Consider the following 19,884-nt stretch of genomic DNA (forward strand, 5'->3'; position numbering starts at 1 on the left):
TTATATTATATTTACAACGATTATTTGATTCTTTCAGCGTCTTCAATACAAAACAGTACAATTGAACGTATGTATTAACATAAATAAAAAAGTATCTTCAATATAATATTTATTTATTTAAGAAAACACAGCATTGTGGACATAACAAATCTTAATTCAAGACGTTCACAAAATGAGATTTATATAATGATAATAATAAACATTAGTATAGGTTTAAACAGAAGAATAAAACTAAATATTATTAAATTACAAATAGTAAGTAATATATTATACCTACTTTCAATGCGTCAGTGGCTTGATAAATTATTAACATGTAAATAAATATAAGAGCATGTGGCTGACATCCATTTCTCGTAAAAAGCAAAATCTGTTAATACAAACCTCTACACTGTGGAGGCCCATATGATCCTATAAGGATCGGACATGGTCGGGAAAAAAATATAATTCGTTTAATATGTAAGGTAGGTAGGTATCCAGGTATAATTTTATAATAATATCGGCATATTTTTTTTTTATTGGTGATAAAAATGTTAAATATCAATTTATGGTGGAAAGACATTGTTTTAAACTAAATAAAATTCAATAAGTATGTAGTACTTACGTCAAAATATTGAATAATTTCTGATTTTTATGTTTTCTGCTGAAGTGAAGACAATATTTTTTTCTTCGTTAGGACTTCATTACTGAGGATCGTGACCCGAACGATTTAACCGTTTATTGTACCTATACTTATTAAAGAATATATGATAATATTTTGTATTATACTTGACATTAATTTATACAGGTGATTAGGTATAAACTTTAAAGCTCGTTTCATATTTTTATTCTAATGGGTGTGTATTCATGAGCCCTCGTATGATACAATTTCGTTCAGCAATTAGACAATAAAATACGCATTTATGCATAATAATATACATGCTTAAGCTTTATTATAATATTAAGTCGATAAAACGCTGAAATATAATGTTATTTTTATTCTAACATCTAATATTATTTTTAATAATTCTTGTAAATATAAATAAGTACCCATGTGTACACGGTCTAGGGGCAGACCAAAGAAGAGGTGGGCTGACTGTATCGAAGAGGACTGGAGAAAGATGGGGAGGGCTGGAGACTGGAGAGGAGCAGCCAGGGAAAGGAGCGTGTGGAAGACAATTGTAGAGGAAGCCAAATCCCGCCCCGGGATGTAGTGCCGAGAAAGAAGAAGAAGAAGAACCCATGTGTACATAATAAATTAATTGATTATACACATCTTTAAATTCTAACGAGGAAAGAATTATTTTCTTTTAAGAAACATCATAAGGCATAATAATTATTCTCAATCCATATTAAAAATGTCTCAAGCGCGAAATGTATAAGGTACAACTACTGAGAAGATGGAAGCATATTAAACTGACTTGCTTAGTTACTCCAACAAATCGTAACGTACGTCTATTCCTTTGCGCATTTAATTCAACTGTGCGGCGTCCAGTCCTCCCGGAGGCCAATTGGGTCGACGTCCGATTGTACTGGCGGCCAATTACCGGAGGCCAATCGCCGGAGGCCAGTTCGTGGTGCCAAATCGTCCTAGACCCATTTTAAGAATATATGAAATAGCGTCCAAAAACTCACCCTCACGCAAGTGGATTATATCAACACCCGAAGCAATTTGGTTGAACATAGTTATCGCCCTCTCGATTGGCATTACCAGTGGTAGGCTGGTTCTCCACCTTGGGAGAATAAACAACTGATGCTCTCTATTTCTAAGATAGTTATCAGGGACGCACAGGTCAACACTGCCCAGAATAGCAGAGTTCTCATTTATACCTCGTATAAGTCGAAAAAAATATGTAGCTGAATAAAGATCTCTTCTAAATTGCAGACTGCAGTATTAAAGGATACCTAAGGTATCTGCACCTGAGACACTCCCACTTATGCTTCACAACAAATGTGGGGACTCATGATACGCTCGATAAGACCGAGTATGGTGCGGGACGGGTTTATTTCGCGGGGTCCATGTTTCTGTTGATGATGATGATGATAATAATAATAACAACACTACTTAGAAGCATGAGGAAATTTTATTTATTTTCAAAAAATGTTTTTTTCGTAAAAAGAATTATTGCTTCACACTGTGTGAAGAAATAGCTACATTTTTGTATCGCGTTGTTATAAAAGTCGTCACTTTAAATTTTAAATAAGCATTAAGGATGCATACACAGAAAAGACGAGAGTGTCTCTAAATAAATATATAATATAAACATTTTCCTTTTACCCGAGCTTGTAATATAATATTTTCTTTCCCATCGTTTAGTTATCAAAAGCCTAGCAATGAATAAGGTCATTTTTTTAAGTTTTTATAAGTATAACTCTATTATAATATATATAAATATATTTTAAATATAGTGAATCAAAAATCTTAACAACTATTGTTATATATTACATCTATTCATTATTACTATGTGATATTTAAGTGAGGATTTTTTTTAATATTATAAGAAGTGCAAAATATTTTTTTTTATCTTTTCAGTTAATACCATATACACTCTTGATTCTTGGATTATCAGCAATGATATATTCTGATGCAGGAAACGATGACCTTCAAAGTTCAGAACCTACAAAAAATCGTAAGTTAAAATAATAATGATTATTTGTAGTTGATTTATTGATCAGTGATTGATTTTCTCGGCAACCTAAAAAACTAAAATTAAGATAAAGAAAAATTCCTAAATATTTTTTATTCTCTTCTAAAATTATTAACATACATGCTATATAAATTATCTTATAGATAGAAAATATGGTGCCAGACAAAACTTGAATTCTGGATAATGTGCATTACCAATTTAGTCAGCTGTGCCCTAATTTTTTACGACAAAATAAACCAACAGTCATTTATATGAAGCGTTTCTCAAATTTTGTTAATATTAGCTAGGTACCGGCTTTTCTAGTTTGAATGAATTAACTAATAATAAATAATTACCTTGATACTTCTTTTAGTATTGCTAATAATAATTTTAGTATTAACCGATTTGATAAAGATATTTTTTTATCCAATGGTCATGGAAATTTGACTGCAAATACAATACCTAATTAATCGAAAATTATATATTATTTATATTTCTTTTTTATAATAATTTTATTTTAACTAAACTGTAGACAGAGATGACTAAAAAATATTTCATTAACTGTAAACTGGAATAATTAAAAAATATAAACGATTTTCACATAAACACTCCAATCATTAATAAAGTAGTCTAATTCATAAAACACTAGCTCGGATGTTTCTGTGAAGTATTTCATAATTGTAAGTAATTGGTACTGTGTTTTATGTTGTAGTGTTAAAAATGCCAGTTTACTATAATTATTGTTTAAAAAATCATGGTGGTTATTTTCTTCAATATCACAATAAGTAGGACATATTTTTTTTAATAACCTTGTGAATAAATAAATATGTGCATCCAGGTGCTGACAATATTATCTAGTTAGGGTTTTATTCGGACTCAAGCCCGATAATATTCAGGCTGGGGCACAATGCTGCAAATTGCGATCGTAATGCCAGTTGCTGTTTATTCGTTGTCAAACGGTAATACATAAGTTAATTTGAACGAAATATTATATCGAAAATCTTTATTTACTGCGAACAGCTGATAACCGCGTTACATTAAAAAATAATTAATAATTAGCACTACCATCGTAACTCACTATTCAGTATACCAGCCTGACTATATAGTCGGCCTTGATTCAGATTATATGCAAAAACAAGTCAAAACTTTATTTATCCACAACAATGTGTGGATAAAAGTTAATTTGTGCTTTGAAATAAAATGTATACAATATGAAAGCCGGTATGTCTAGAAATAATTCATTTGGTAAAACGATTTTTTAAAAAAAATCAGGCGCTTCATGTTAATTAACTTTTTTTCTTACTTTTATCTTACTTGAATTGGGTTTGAAATATATGATAATTCATCTTCATTTTCGGCAAAATTTAATATAATTGATATATTATATAGACATAATATTATAAGAAAATATTATGTTTCCTTGATAACAGCTTATTTACGATACAATATGAACAATATTAGTGATTATCGACATCCTTAAAGAGAAAAAGATATTTAAAATTCAGGGCATAATATAAATTAAAAAAATACTTGTTATCCTTACTGACGACTTATTTGTGACCCTGAAATTGCAGTTTCCGTTAAATGCAATGAATCTACATATTTAAACAAATGGTTTTCAATGATTATCAATTTCGAATGATGTTATTTAACCTTTATAAAAAGAAACATGTTGCATTACTAAATAATATTGTACAGCAGAAGGCTATCAACGAGAGAAGAGTTATCATTTTTTTTTATAGAATATGAATTATTATCTATTTTATGTTATACTGATGTTTTTAAATAATAATATATATATTTATACAGTCTTACGTAAAGAAGTGTCAATATTTTTTTTTTTAAAAAACACCTTTTCACAATCGTGTCCGGTAACTTGTACGTCTAAATATAATATGTCTAAATAAAACACGGTAAAACACGACAAACGAAATAATAAAAAAGCCGATATACTGGATTATTTGTTAGGTTAGGGTTTCATTCCTGAATTCATGAATTTTTCCAAAATCAGCTATGAAAAGTGAATTAATGTTCATATTGAATCTAATGAAATTGGAGACCGTATAGTAAAAGGTCATTTCTTTCCGATAAGAAAGCTCACAGATAACTATGCCACAGTGAAATATTTTACGCAAAATTTGCATGTAACCTCTCACTATAAGACACACTCTAAAATCTTCTTTGAACTAAAGAATTACAAAGAACTCTTAATACCTTGCGGTACCTTCTTACATAACCATCATATTTGGACATAATAACTTTTAAAAAATACGATGTTTTTTTATTCGGGTTTGTTAATACTAAAACCGGTAGCACATCTTTTATAAAAATACTGCCTCAGTAGTTTAGGAGTCTTCAAATTTTATTTAATGGTGATTATGAAATTATTGTAACAGAAGTGATAGTTTTTATCGCGCTTTCAAAACATTAAGATGAAATTTTCAAACATGTTTATTCGAAGTCGAAATAGTCTTACAAAAACTGCAATAATTTTATTCAACCTACTTTTTATGAATAAATAAACAAAAACTATTTCTCTATTGCATTAGTTTGATAATAAAATTATATTGTATATTAAATCTATGTTATCAAACTGGCAGCACTTCATCTCTTCTGATGCCATATTTTATCAAAGGCTGGGGACCATTTTACTTAAGTATGAATCAAAAGTTTTTCGCCCAAAATATACCAAAACTATTATGGTTTGGTTTAGGCAGGGTTTTATGGATTTCCAAAAACTAACCAACATAATCTGTAAATTGTAGTCTTAGTTCAATAAAAACATATACGTATGACTAACAAAGTTTAATGTGCATTATTTATGGCGGATCTTAACAGCTTACCTCCAACCTTCGTTACTGCTATTTATATACATGATTATTTGGTAAATTGCGAGAGCCATTATTGATGTAGTTCGCAATTGGGAAATATGCTGGCGGCCGCATTGTTACATCTTCGATACGTTTTAAAGTACGCAAATTATTAGGTTATTAATCATGTACTCAATTTCCGTCATAGGCACTGATTATAAATATAGACGTATTCTTATATGTGCAATTAATACTAGTCAATGCGATCCCCGCAGATGTATACATTTTTAGTGACGTGCTATATATTTTGTATTCGAAATTTTATTTTTCTGTATAATTGTACTTAAGTATGTTTTTATTATTATTATTATTATTTTATGTATGTATTCTCTTCTTCTCTCTTTTGAGGGTAATATTTGTTATAATACAAATCTCATGCTGTGCACCTCTTGAATTTAGATTTGTTATGTCCACAGTGTTTTGTTTTCTTAAGTAAATAAATAAATATCAAATAATCGATTCTAATATTTTTTGTTTTCTTAATGATTTTAGTTGAAGGCAGTGACGACCTTGAAACGTCAGAACTCCACCGTGACTTCGTCAAATTTTCAACAGATTTCTGGCGAAACTTCGTCAATAACCTGAACGTAAGGAGGCTTCCAGTAATATATCCAATATATCCAGTACATCCAATTTACCCGATATATTATCCGTTACATCCAACATTCCCGTTATATCCACTAGGTCGGAATTTGAACAATTTGAACTCGACCACCACGCATCACACTTTGAAACTTGCAGTTCCTAAGTTAGTACCTGTAGATGTCAATGTTACTATCTCCGTAGGCAATGACACTTTCATCAATTAGGACTCTCTAGAGTCTAGATATTCAAAGAATCAGAGATTAGCTAGTATTTTCATCAACATCATTTATCATTATCCAAATCGATTTATATGAATATTTTGTTCTTAGTTAAATTCCAATACTTCATTAGAACACAATTATGACATATTCTACAAACATCCCTAATATTTTCCTAGATAATGCTCGAATCATCTATCTACTTGCTACATTTATCTACTAGCTATAATCTACAGGACACATCATACAGATGCTCTTAGCGACTTTTTAGGACGCAAAAATTGTGTTGGCCTAAAAAAGGTCTGGCCAGATTTGAGACTCTCTTGTGCCATCTGCAGCACGAAGTCAAGCCAGGGTTTTAATGTAATAAGAAAATGCATGATCTCTCTTCTTGTTACTCAATATATTACCTAATCTGAAGCATAAGTCTTTGTAATGCAACAAAGATATCTTGATTATAATAATGTTTATCCTAATAAACAAAAAAAAACAATTCGTTTATAAGGATTTTTTAAATTCTGTCATCAGCTGGGGTTGATTTATTACTGTCCTTTTTTAGCTTCTCTAAATCTGTCCAGTCATGAACTAGTCTTTTTTGCCACGTACTTCCAACAAACTTCAATTCAGCAGATTTTATGTTGCCCCTGTGTTTGTGAAGTTCCCACTGTGTAGGTGCCTACAACTATTTGACTGCATTTAACCACTCGCCAAGCGATGTATCCAATCCATATCATATCGGAAAATCTTATTCAAATTCAAATTAGAATTGATTTAGGTACATAATATAGTGAATTTTACTAATTACATACTTATTCAATATGTTCACAAAATGATAAGGAAAAATAATGAAAAATAAGCGATATTAATAAAAGAGTAAATACAAAAATTAGGAAGTAGCCCCTATTTTAAGAACTGATAAACAACGTCCAAGTAAACTATATATCGATATTCCAAGCGATTTAGTTTAACACAGTAGTTGGCCACCCAATTGTCAATACTAATGGCAGATTAGTTCTGCATCTTGAGATAATAGACAACTTACTGATGTTTCCAATTTCTAAGATAGTTATCAGGCACACACAGGTCATAACTAACCTGCCATTGGTCATGCCAATTGGGACGGCAATAACTCAAACTCAAATCAATACCAAATTGATTCGGATGTTGATATATTACACTTACGTGACGATGAGCATAGGTGGACATTGCTTTATGAATTCCTCATTTTCAAGTTCCACTAAGCTCATTCGGCGTACTTGGTGTATTTACTCTTACTAATTTTAATTTCATTCCTTTTCTTTTTGTGTCATGTTGTGAACGTCTTGAATTTTTTACTGTACAATATTTTTTTTTTTTAAATTAGGACACTACCAAGAATGTATCACTTGTATCATATGCCAGTTGAACGCTTTTTAGGAACAGTGAGAAATTCCACTTTTGAAAATATCATTCAGGCGCCAAAATGCACCACATGTCAGTTTGGTTATCCATCAATCATACATAATTATGTCCGCGATAGATGTTCCGGTTCGATTTAAGTGAATTTTATGAGGAACAATTTTGTAGACAAAGTGCGGTATTATAAAACAACCCTATCATACATTTATAATACTTGTATTTATATTTACAAAAACGTTAAATTTAAATTGAACTAAGATTGAGAACAACTGTTACACGCCATAGCCAGACTCGTTATTGGTAACCAATGTATTCGGATTACATATTGATATAACTATGATATGATATTATATTCAGAAATTATTTGGCATATTGTACCTACCTAAAGATAATAATATTTAATATTATAATGTAAATACTTATAAGATATTACTGTTTTTACCTGTTACTTAATTAAAAAATTATATTTGTTTCAAGTTGTTTCATTAAAACAAAAATATTTTATTTTAAATACAGTATAATAATATAGATATAATATTTTATTTGGAAGCAGGAAAAATTTGATAAAATCAAAAAGATATGTTATATAATAATATAAAAATACTAAAAAATGTCTTATTTTTAATATAATTTGCATAGAACAGGAAAAGACAAAGAAATATTCTGACACCTGGGAATTATGGTAGATATTATCAAATATTAATTTAATATAATTTTCATTTCAAAATTACAACTATGCAGTGCTCGAAATGGAAATTTTTACTAACCGGAGCGTCCAATAATTTTTGAAAAGCATGTTCGAGATTTTGTTATATACAAATACTCGTGCGACTAAATGCAATGAGACTATAAACGGATTAAAATAATCTGTCAACTCAGCTTCAGAAGTATGGTCTCGCCAAGAAATATCAAGGTCAGCTTATATCTTCTGACCACAACTATGGAAAAAAATGACGATGGAAATAATTTGAAAGCTTTACAATATTACCTATGTATTAAAAAGTTTGTCGATGATAACAATGTGGAATTTATTGTTGAATATACTAATCGTCACACTAAAAGATATTTAGAAATAATCAAAACTTGAAACCTTGTTCAAAAATTATAAATTCGTTAAATCTAATGAGGACAAAATGAAAGTATTCATAGATATTTTAATTTTGCAAGGAATTTTATTACACAGTATAAGTTTTCATTTCACATTATTGCTTTATCACAAGAGATGACTTAATAGTTATACTCTGATTAGAGAATGCAATAGTGAATGAAAATGTCAATACCTGTTTTTTGGTATTTCTTATTGAATACCGGTATTATTACCGGTATTCGTAAAACATTAAAAAACAAAAGTACTACTTATATTCTATTAAAATGTCTTTAAAACATTGTTTTATAGCAAAAACCGATATACCTACAATTATTATGTGGACATTTAAATATATATATTGTTCATAATATTGTAGAACTGGTGATTTTTACAAATAATTTGAATATATTATTGATTTGAATTAAAGCCTCAAAAAGGCTAGTTTATCAAGTGCAAATAAGTGCGGCTACAGTAAAAGCTTCTTAAATTCAACGCTTGTACAGTCATCAATAATAGTAGTATAATTGAGCATTTGTCGTTTGTTTACTATTTCGAAATTATATTAAGATAATTCATCGCGACAATTCGTTACCTTACTTTGAAAAGGTTCTAACTGACATTTTGGCCTAAAATGAGTTTTTGGTGTGAAAAGGTTCCATTAGCCATATTATATCATATACGTTCATTTCAGAGTCATCTATTGTCAAATATGGGAATTAGCAGTATGCCGAAGTTCTATCTACATGTCTTTTTATATTGAAAATATGACCATTCCAAATTTCAAACGCTCATAGCTCAAAACATGGTCAAGTGCAATTAGAACCTTTTTAAAATAAGGTAACGAATAATATAATTATATTATATTTGATAGATTTTTTTTCATTATTTCACATCTGTTGCATTTTCATTTTAGCAGCACATAACTTATAATTCGTTTTCAAAAACGTAAATAAGTGTGCTTTCTTACCCCAATGCTTACGCGCCGCACAAAATTGTGTTTTTGCTAATTACTTTTCAAATGCAAATTAACACGTTAATTACAAAATTAATTATAAGGGCCCGTAAACATTGGGTTAATACCAAAAATTCCGGTATTTTGGAATTTAAAAACCGGTATTACGGTATTGATAAATACTGGAATACCGCATTGCAATCCCTAATTATGATCATGATGATATAATACGTCATAGCGATTATCCACTATAGGTATGACGATATAATTCGTCATTCGCCATGAAAAATGACACGCGATTCAATAGAAACAATAATTCTCCGGTGTACATACACATTTTTAAGTATTCGTATAATAATATCCATGTTTCACAGATAAAACTTCAGACTTCATAATATCCACTAAAGCTTTCATGCGAAATAACCCAATACAATTAGTGTTTTAAATACTATCATTAAATTACAGCTTTTTAAGCTTTGAGAATCGATGTGACCCGACGAATCTTAGAAGTACATTGGTACGACCACATAATAAACACTTGTGAGTAGACTGGGCAGCTCTCAGTGGTTGATTTAATCACGAAAAGGCTCCACGTGGCTAGACATGTCGTGTTCCGGATACCGCCAGAGAGTGCGAGAACACCGACCTTCGGTCACCCTGCAACGGTGCTCCAAAAGCCATCTACGCGCTACGAGGAAATCGTATCGGAGTATCGAGGAAAGTGGCGAAAACTTGTGCTCTTCTAGCATTTCTATTTCCAGGTCTCTGTGCAGTATTTTGGTACGGACGTAGTTCGGGGCTCCTGTGATTGATCTTAAGACTACGTTTTGTACTAATTGTAGTTTCTTGATTAGATTTGGACTTATATATCTTCGTAGTCAATCAAGATGTAAGAAGGCGTAATCAGGGGTGTCAATCCCATATCCTATGTAATAGCACAAACTCAAATAATTAGAATGCATAAGCAGTTAATTTTAATTATTTATGCATATATAATATTAATTTGTAGTCATGTCATCAAGCAATATATATTATTGGATACTAGTATTGATTAATGTCTTGAATTATTTATATTATTCCAATTGTTTTCTAAATAGTTCACTAACCAGAAAACAATTTTATCATTTGCCACTAAGCAGGGTGATAATCCTAAGAATTCAATAAACAGATATTGTTCTCTGGTTAATTTCGAGCCCTGAAACTGCGTAGACAACTTCCATTTTGATATTGTGAAGAAGTTAAATTTTATATTTAGTAAAGTGATCTTAACTGAATTATTACATTGATGAATCGTTTGTATTTATATAGTATATAGTTATACAGTGTTTGATGGCACCTTAAGATTGTCTTTTTTAACTTACTATATTATCACGTGAATTATTTTACTTTAATATTTACAACATACTTTCTTTTTTAATTTATTGTTATATTGGTTGGTATTTGTAATTAGATCATTTTATATTCTGTATGTTTTATGTATTATGGCGCATTGGCCAATATCTGTAATGTCATAACACTCTTATTTTCTAAATAAATCTCTTCCAAAGGTGGCCGAGATATTATAATATAAGCCTATGAAAAAAATTAGGTTAAGTACCATATTTTCATTTCTTATGAAAACAATATTTTATTCTATATTATATTGATTAAAAATATATATTATTTTAATACTTGCCTATCTATTAATATTGTAAGACTGATGTTATGAGTTTTAATCGACATGCTTGAATTTTATGTTTACAACGTTATTTATTTAAATTTTTTATCAATCATTTTTTTATATTATTGACATCTACAATTGTATATAAAATAATATGACTAAAATAATAATGTATTTTTAAGTCCAACATAAAAGTTTCAATTCATGATACTAGATGGTGTCTAAAATATTGGACTACGTTTTAATAACATATTAATATTATGTAAATACAAAATTATAATAACATTTAGAATCGGTGATAATGTTATTAGGTTTATTGGCTTTCAACTTGTAATAAAATGTTTCATAATGGTTATAGAGTAAATAATAATGTCTCATTCAAATATGCGAGTATTCAAATTTAACCTTTAAAAATAAGAATACTGTTTACTGTTTTCTCTGTCATGTCTTCATGAGTATGGTTCATAAACAGCTTTAAATGCAGTTATTCTCTGTGAAACCAACAATTTCCGCCTTTTCCATCTGATCCGCCATTACTGGAGGCTACTCAAAATCATCAAACTCTAAATGATGTATTCCGTCATGAAAAATCTTCTGTCCGTTTCTTAGTTGGAGTACATTTTTTTATATGGACACCACACGTGGTGCTTCTAAGAATCCCCCTATCGCTTGCCAGTCTTATAGCATTTTCTCAGATTATGTCAACCATAGATGTATTAAAAGTATAGATAGGCAACGATTTGGCTCCCTCATAGAACTGAATGAAGCATGCCGACAACAGCCGATAACTCACGAGAAATGGCGACGCGATAAAAAAAATGCAGGGCATCACGGATGATTTACTTTGGTCATTATAACGTACCCAGATAATATAATGTTAACGTGGAGATTTTGCCGCAAATTGATTACCAACCTGTTTCACCATACTTTTTCGCCATACTTGCCGGCTTCACCATACTTTCATATACCATGCCGCCCCTAGATGTCAACATTATAGCTCTGCCGTAAGTACTTAACCTAGGCCTCTAGCAGCGAAGGGTGGAGGTAGGCTGTTTTCTTTTATTGAATTATTAATAACCATGTCATTGCTTTTTCGTTCAAGGTGGTTATTAGTCATTTTGAACAATCACAAACACCCAGGCTTTGAGAAAAACATAAATATTGTGTGTCCTGACCGGGAATCGAACTCAGGAACTCTCGGGTGGAAGGCAAACGCCTTACGCACTGCACCACGAGAGCCGCTGGAGATAGACTGTTAAGATCCGCCATAAGTAGCGCACATTAAAAATTAGGTACATATTTGTTTTCATTGAAATAAGACTACAATTACAGAGTGTGTTAGTAATTTTTAAATTCAAACAGATCCTGCATAAAACAACGCATAATAGTCAAAAAATACTCGTCTATCTATAAAATATTTAAGATTATGTAATTAAATCATACACAACGTTGGATATTTTATAGATAGAATAATTTTTATCTGTTACAGTTTGGTTAGGCAGGATTTAATGAATTAAAAAAAATGAACCAACAATATGACGTGTAATATTATGTATTCGTAATCCAACAAAAATAATATAAAATTTAAATAAAAATATAATTATAAATAAAAAGAGCTTCAAGTTATACACATTTATATTTTTTTATAAAAATCGATGTTTTTTAAAATAGAAAAATATATTATGTAATAATAGGGTGCGGTCCGATTCAACAAATTCACATTTTATTACATTTTTTACAATTGTTAGTTTATCTTTGACTTAAAGCCTATGGGTTCATTCGTAAGAATCAAATTTGACGTAAGCGCCTCAAAAAATAGCCATAAGCTTCAGCGCATATCAAAGTAAAAAAACAAAAATCGTTTCGCTCGGCGTCTCCGGGAGTAGATACGAAATCAGAGGTTTTAAAAGTGTTGAACTAATAATATTTTTTTTCCTAACATATTTTATAAACATTTTTGTGGTAGGTAGAATAAATTATAATAATAAAAATAGTAGACCTCCAAATAAGAACCTCATATTATTGATATGCTGAATTTGTGAAGTGACACCTTTTCTTGAACCTATCATATTGTAGGCTCAAATTCAGTCCAAATATTTTTCAAAAAAAAATCTAATACTTATGTATGTTTCTGAGGTGTTTCAAATTGGTATATTATTTATATATATCGGTGTGTATGAATACAAAAGTTATTCATTTTTTCATGAGCTAACATTACAAATTATAAGTTTAAAACATTCACAAGATGGCATAAAAGATTTCTGTTATTTTTGCGTTTTTATTGAATTATAAAAACATGACTCATAAAAGAAAGCAATTCAATGAATATTTGTCGAGGCACAATTTTTTTTAAATTTAGTACGCAACAATCAAGATTTAAGAAACCATTATTATAATAACGTGTATTTGACGGCAGTACGTTTTGGTCGACGCGGAGGATTTCAGAACATTAGTGTATAGAAAATTAATAATTGGTTATTTAATTAGTGTACAGGCTTAACGGTATGTAATGTATTAGAATAACTATTAAAAATTATTATTTTTTAATTTTTTTTTCTTCTCTATTGATAGCATCTAATATAATTATTATATTGAGGGTTTCTTATATCCATCAACTGTGTTAGTCTAGGATCAACGAGTTCAGGCAATATATAATTCATATAAATCTTGTCAGTTGTGATGTAAAGAGTAATATTGTTTTTATTATTCAATGCACTAGGTTCTTATCTCAATATATTTTTACTTGTGTTAAATAATTACTAATAAATGCCTAAGGTGATTCCATTCAATTCAACTCGGCATTAAATATATTAAATTCTAATGGATTTAAGTTTTGTACTATTTCATTTGAGTCGTTTTATGCGATCCTGGTTTCGCCTTTCGACATCGTCAGGCACTATGCGCACTCATCAAATACACACTGACAACGAAAGCAGCTAATTCTCACGTAACAATAAATTAATACAATAAAGTAAGGTAAAAACTTTATCACCTACATATTAAGTCAAAGATCACTATGAAAAATTTAACAAACAATTAATTATGAATAGTTGAATTGTGGCAGTATGAAAAAAAAGATTTTACCACAAACCATCTGAAAAATACATATATCATAAAACATATACGTGATTTTGTGCCCCAAAAGACTTTTTTTAATATTATTTTAACGATTAATAAAATTATGACACATGTTTCAGTGGCCATTACGATGACAGCATTCGAAAACGTATTTTACTTTAAATTTTCGGTACTGTTCGGTTAAAGCGGATACAGCGGAAAACGCATTTTGAAAATAGCCGATAAACTGGATTATTTGTTAGGTTAACCTAACCAAACCTAACCTAACCTAACCTAACCCAAACTAACAAATAATCCAGTTTATCGGCTATTTTCAAAATGCGTTTTCCGCTGTATCCGCTTTAACCGAACAGTACCAAATTTTCTACCAATTTACTATTTGTGACATAAACCACTTAAGATCGATAATAAATAGACCTTGAAAAATAATATTATTTTGTTTCTATTGATAATGCCAATAAACATACTCCTGGATACGTACGTCCCTTTGAAAATAACAAAACATGGCCACCCAGGTACATAAAAACTGTATTAAGTACATGCAAAGTAGGTACATATTTATCAAAACAATTAAAGTCCACCTATATTTTATCTAAACTGCTCAAGACCAAAATATTTTTTTTTATAAATGGGTCACCGAACGAATACCTTCAGTACTTCCTTGTAGCCATCGTGGTTATTAGATTCAATTATCTTACAATATCTCACATGCTGCAACCATTTCAATTACAAGATAATAAATAATATAATAAATATAATAAAACTACATTTTTCTCAGTTTGACATTCAGTGGTACTATATGATGTTTGATATTTTAGTCAACACAAATTATAGCACCTGGAATGCGTCCTGTGTTCGGAATAGAACGATACAAATAATTGCGACTTGCCAATTTGATTGTTACTGCAAAGAGAGTAGAGGTCATTTTTCCATGAGTTTCGTAAGTCAAAATAATATTGCGACGGACTAAATTTTGGGAAAAAAAAGACGTCGTTACCCGTTGAAATTCCAGATCGTACTAACGTTAGAAATAAGAAATTAGAAAAACTGTATGGATTAATCGATCAAATGGTCTCTTTTTGCTAATTTTGCAAAATAATTATATTTCTAAATTGTCTGAAAACAGGATAAATACATGAAAATGTACGACGTGTTTTGGTAATATAGCGTCACTAATTGTACCGAATTTATGGGGTTTTATTTATTTTTTTATTGTAAATTATTATTTATAGTATTACGGAAATGTTATATTATAATGAAAAAATATTTTTATTGTGCAGTATATATTATTTTGTGAGAAAAAATCATTCAAAATTGGCTGATGTATACTCAAACTAAAATGGCTTTAAAATATTTATTTTTCTGAAATTAAAAAAAGTACGTAGATTAATCAATGAAATGTATTGTTTTACCCATTTCTTTTATACAATATATGTCTGCAAAACTATTATTAAGTTCAACATTCATTGTGGCGTGACAGTCGTTTTGACCAATTTCGAAAACAGGACTGACTATTTGTCATTTATTTTAAAAAGTAAAGCGATTCGAAAAATTTTAATGACACAGAACGTTTTAGTTGAATACTATTTATTAGATTTTAAATAAATAAAGAGTTTATTGTGTATCAATTCGTTTTAAACATGCTTATCATTTTCGCGATTCCGAGAAGACAGGAAAAAACGGGTCCAATGGCCTTAAAATAAAAAAAAAAAATATTTTTAATGTTTTCAGATACATATTTATTCATTAATACAGTTGAAATTGTAAATTATCAAAAATATGTCTCAAATTGCAAGCTTCGTATTTTTCCGCTAGGTGCCTCTTTAAAAAAGGCTCAGTAAAGACTTCACCTTAAGTAGAATTGAATTCATTTTCAGTTAATTTTGTTTTATATGAAAAGTGATTTCGACACCATTATTGGTTGCTCTGGGGTCCTAGCAACTAAATTATTAATATATACGTGTGTTACTAAGTTAGTTAAAAATTGATTGCAAGATTTGTACCGGACAAAAAACCACCGGACAAAGAACCACCGGACAAATAAGAATACGAGCTAAGAAAAACGTTGTTATAAGATATACGATATATGATACACGTTTTTTAAATTATCCTACACACACGATAGGGAAACCAGTCTTATTAATTTTGTGGTTCCTGTTTGTTTTTTTTCAACCCGTTCCTCTGCTATATGGGCGGAGAAATTATTTCGATGTGAAACTAAAATTTAGAATTGTAGAAACTAGAATTTGAGCCTGACATTCATGTCATAATATTTTTCAGTATTGAATAATTATTAATCGTTTTTTTCATTCATGGAGCTGTTAGCTTACCAATACGGTAATATCAAAGGCGTTTTATCCAACAAAAAAAGGGCTAGAACTTTTTTGTTAAAAAGCTTTGTAATAAAAGCACTTGTAGTACATAAATAATTTATTATTGTTCACGTGAAATTTCATTGAAAGACACAAACATTATAATATATTTTTATAAAATAAATCGTTGGAATTATTCTGTTTAATTTTATGCCGTGGACTTGTATGTAAATGAGCTTTAGTAAAAGATGTAAAAAAAATGTTTTCAAAAATTATTGTATTACTAATCGTCCAAAATAGACATGTTGGTACGTGTGATCGTCGGTTGACTATTGTAAACATGTTAAATGTTAAATGATCGTCTACAAGGACATTGTCAACAGTATTTAATAAAATTTATACGTAATATAAAAATGATAATCGGTCACTAGAGCTGAGTGGCAAAAACTAACAATGTAAGAAAATGATGGGTTAACATACAATAATAGCAAAGAAAAAAATAGCGAGTCATGGCACTTTTTGAATACTCAAACTAATCTTATGTTGAACTACTTTGTTTTTCCACCACCACTCGTCATGTATGTACAGCCGTGGATATGCACGACAACCTTTCATAAGGCTATAAACGTGTCTGAAAGAAGTGATTTTAAGTGCTTATCTCGTCCCGAAACGGAGCTGCAGGGACTGATGCTAAAACTATGCACCGTAGTGCAATTCCAGAGGATGTGTTCAACATCTTGTTGGTCATGCCCGCAGGTACAACCCGGCCCATCTACTATCAAGCCAAACTCGTGGAGTCTGGCGGCAAAGTTGCCATGGCCGGTGAGGAACTGGTTAATCCAGTGCGAAGGTTGGAGTCTTCTAGTTTGGTGCCTGCAGAATACGTCTGGAAAAAAAACGGTAAGTGTGCCGCCCCTTGGGGGAGGCGGTCCACCTCACCTGCTATGCCGCAAATGCGGTCTTGTACACAATGTCACTTAGAGTCTTCCTGTAAGGAACGTCCTCGGATCTCTGCAGTGGTGTCAGATGGACACCGGCGAGTGTTGTGCTGATCCCCCTCAAGAAGAGGGTGATCGATCCTCTTACATGGACGTGCAGATCGAGGGGTAGCACTCCCGCGAGTACGGCAAGCGCGTCAGTAGAAGTCGTGCGGTAGGCTTTGGTAAGCGAGATCAGCGCAAGTCACTGCCCGCTTAGTAGTGCGCGTCTCACGAGAGTTAAGGAGTTTACTCGGGAATGCCAAATGCTGGTGGCGTAACCGGCAATTCCCATGAAAATTGCACCGTATGCAACCTTAAGGGCTCTAGGTTTAAGTCCCCAATTGCTGTCCGCCATTCGGGCCATTCTCTGATAGGCCGAATTGGCCTTAGAGACGGCCGTCTTGGCGTGGTGAACGAAAGACAGCTTGTCATCAAGAATTACTCCCAGATCGTAACCATTTTGAAGAAACGCACTGAGGTCTAGCCATAACGAACCGTGAGCGGCCGTCGAGTTATGTTGACCCGAGAGCTACCCCTGAGGAGGACAGCTTCCGTCTTGCTCGGGGCAAAGGTCAGCTTGTTCAGCAACCCCCAATTAAGGATTCTGCCAAAGGCATCCGTGGCTGCACGCTCATGTGCCGGTCGGCTCGTCGCTCCAACAAACAGGAGCAAGTCGTCGGCGTACGCAACAAGCGTGCAGCCCGGAGGCAGTGGCAGGGACATAACGTCGTCAAACAGTATGTTCCACAGAAGGGGTCCCAGGACGGAGCCCTGGGGACACCCCATGGTGGTCCTCCTGTGAATCAGGCTGGGGCCGGAGTCGTAGGTTATCTCCTTATTGCTGAAGTAGCTTTGAACCAAGGCAAAGAGGTCCCCGGAGATCTGTTTCAGCCGAAGCTTTGCCAGAACCAAGGGCCACCACGCAGTATCAAACGCGCCCACGATGTCGAGAAAAATCCTGGCAACGAGGTCCTTGCCAGAGTTCTCCACAGAATTGATTACAAAGCAAATCGCATCCTCGGTAGACTTTCCGGGTCTAAACCCAAATTGTCTTTGCAAGATTGGACAGTTTTCCGACAGGTGGGACTCAATCCTGCTGTTTATCAATCTTTCCAATATCTTCCCGAAAACGGAAAGGAGCGTAATCGGTCTATACGCTTTCGGGTCACAAGGAGGGCGACTGCCGGCTTTGGGGATCACCGTGAGGTGACCGTTCTTCCAGCAGTCGGGGAATATGCCACTACCCATGCATTCTTTGTAGAGTTGCGTGATCTCGTGTGAGGCAAGAGACCACGTCCTTATTGCTACCGCGTTATCTATGCAGTCAATCCCCGGGGCTTTGCCGGCCGGGAGGTTGGCAAACAGGATCCCTAGTTCGAACATGGTAGTGGCTGCGGATCGCGGAGTGTTTAAGGGGAGCAGCGCCCAGCTTCATCACGCGGAAGGAGGGGCCCCACGGATCATTGCCACCCATTTCAGTGACGAACTCTCTTCAGTGCACCTTCTTAGCCTTACTGATTGCCTTTTTGAACTTGAGTCTAGTGGTCCTGTAGGTGACCGCAAGCGGATGGTCCTCCTGCGGCGGCCTCTCTAGCAATCTTCGCGCTGCTTGTAAGGCCCTTCTGGCCCTCCTCATCGCGTCTCTCAGTCTTGTCAGTCTCGGCTTCCACCAGGGTGCGAGGTTTGGCGGTCTTTTCAGACCATTACACCAGTCAATTTGTGACTGGTCATGGTGGATTCGCTGGCAAGCTCTTCGAACTTGGACTTGTAAGCCGTCCGACATGTCCATGCGGAGGGGAAATACAGAATGCCAACCACATCATATGGGAGTGTCTGAGTATGTGCTCCGAACGGGAGGAAATGCTCAGGTCGGTCCAACCAGCTGTTGGACCCATCGGCCCGTCCAACCTGGTTGCTACTAAGGCCAATTATCTTGCTTTCAAAAAATTTGCGGCGTCTTACTACGGGCGTGAAGATCTCTTCACATAAATTTTGCTGCCTGTATGATTAGCTTCGTTCTTTAATTTAATAAACAAGTAGGTTCATTTTCTTTTTAGTAATTTCCATGTGCTTTTTCTCTCCCTGGCACTTTGCATTAGAGTAAACTCAGTAAACTCAGTCAGAGCTCACTTTGAGCGTAG

General features: G+C 32.7%; 1 long non-coding RNA gene across 1 annotated transcript; it reads left to right on the forward strand.

Moving 5' to 3' along the window:
• The first annotated feature begins 2,178 nt into the window (after positions 1-2,178).
• LOC147074303 (uncharacterized) lies at positions 2,179-7,114 on the forward strand. Its single transcript, XR_015070322.1, has 3 exons — positions 2,179-2,319; positions 2,510-2,606; positions 5,966-7,114. It is a non-coding gene; the product is annotated as an uncharacterized LOC147074303 (long non-coding RNA).
• Positions 7,115-19,884: the final 12,770 nt, after the last annotated feature.

Source organism: Rhyacophila brunnea, unplaced genomic scaffold (genome assembly GCF_057557595.1).
Source record: "Rhyacophila brunnea isolate RB1 unplaced genomic scaffold, BYU_Rbru_1.0 scaffold_16, whole genome shotgun sequence".
NCBI classification, from domain to species: Eukaryota; Metazoa; Arthropoda; class Insecta; order Trichoptera; family Rhyacophilidae; genus Rhyacophila; species Rhyacophila brunnea.